The sequence below is a fragment of the Salvelinus sp. IW2-2015 genome, linkage group LG28 (assembly GCF_002910315.2).
Source record: "Salvelinus sp. IW2-2015 linkage group LG28, ASM291031v2, whole genome shotgun sequence".
NCBI lineage: Eukaryota > Metazoa > Chordata > Actinopteri > Salmoniformes > Salmonidae > Salvelinus > Salvelinus sp. IW2-2015.
The window spans coordinates 31,486,082-31,487,443 of NC_036868.1; the positions used below are offsets into that span (position 1 = coordinate 31,486,082).

At 48.5% G+C, this 1,362-nt stretch overlaps 1 protein-coding gene across 1 annotated transcript in view; it reads left to right on the top strand.

The window, feature by feature from the left end:
* Nucleotides 1-1,362, top strand: part of wasf1 (WASP family member 1) — a 161,006-nt gene that overhangs the window by 127,437 nt on the left and 32,207 nt on the right. The gene's annotated exons all lie outside the window — the stretch shown is intronic.

Genomic DNA, 1,362 nt, shown 5'->3' on the forward strand with positions numbered 1-1,362 from the left:
CTGAAGCCAAAAACTAAAATACAATAATCTCAAAGTAATTTTGTTATATAAAGCTAAGTAAATAAGTATACTAAGCTACCAAGATGCTAGGACAGAACAGACCTGGCGGCACCTTCAATTAGCACTGAAGTGTGAATTCAGATGTGTGAAAACTCTTGAGCACAACAATGGCAGGAGAGTTTCACAGCCCCCCCACCCAAATGCATTGGCCTTTGAAGCCCCATGCTTGTCCCTGTCCAGAGGTCATTACAATACAGATCCCAATGGATATAAAAAATAATCCTGCAAGGATAAGTACAGAAAAAACTCCTCAAGGACAATCCAGAGACACTATTTGCTGACTGCTACAAAGAGGGSAACGTAAGCAACTTAATTTTCCACGCAGACCGTCCCCTGGCATGGGACAGTGCTATAAGAGGACACTACCCCTATGTCAAGAGAGAGGGTATTGGCCCAGGGTGGAAACTCAGAATAGTAGACATTGAGGAAATTGAAAAAGCCTCTGTCAACGTGTACAAGTCTGGGATAGTAATGGTGCAGGGCATCCTCATGCAGTTCCAGCAGGACTTTTATGGGATCAAAGAGAGAGCACTGCAGGAAAAGCTCTCTCTCTGTGATGACTCCCCCATCCTGAGTGAGTCTGATCACACCTCTTCAAACTGTCCTGTAGATGAGTATTGTCACCCCCCCCAGCACTGAACACACCCAGGTCCCACAACTGCACTGTTCCTCCATCTCCTTAGAGAGCTAATCCACACAATCCAGACAGAACAAGCCCACCAAACAGACCAGCACAACAACAACCCCCCCCCAACAAGACCCAGAGGGCAGAAGGTGGAGATGGACGGCTGGCTGAGAGAGCTGGCTGCTTTACGGACTGAGGTGAGAGAACTTAGAGGCACACATGGCACTGAAGGACAAGGTCAGAAAGCTGAAGGTGTGACAGAGAGCAGGACACTTCCCCCAGACAAGTCAGCAGAATAGCCCACCTCAGACCCGGACCACATCCTCAACACCACAATGGGTCAGACAACACAGGACCCACCAACCCAACAGACCCCACCCCCTCCTAACAGCCCTCCTGTCAGCTCCCCCGATAGCCCTACTGACAACCCCCCCACATCTACTGAAGACACAAAAAAGCCAGAGATTGTGCTCCTCATTGACTCAAATGGCAAATACATTCAAGAGGATGGACTTTTTCCAAACTCTGGTTCCTAAACAATAGGCATGCCRTGGTGCTGTTGTCAAAGGACAGACTAGTGTCCCCCAGCCACATTATAATTCACACGGGCACAAATGACCTGAGGGCCCAGCAGGTAAGGGTGGCAAAAGCACTCAAGGGAGTGATTGAAAAAGCTT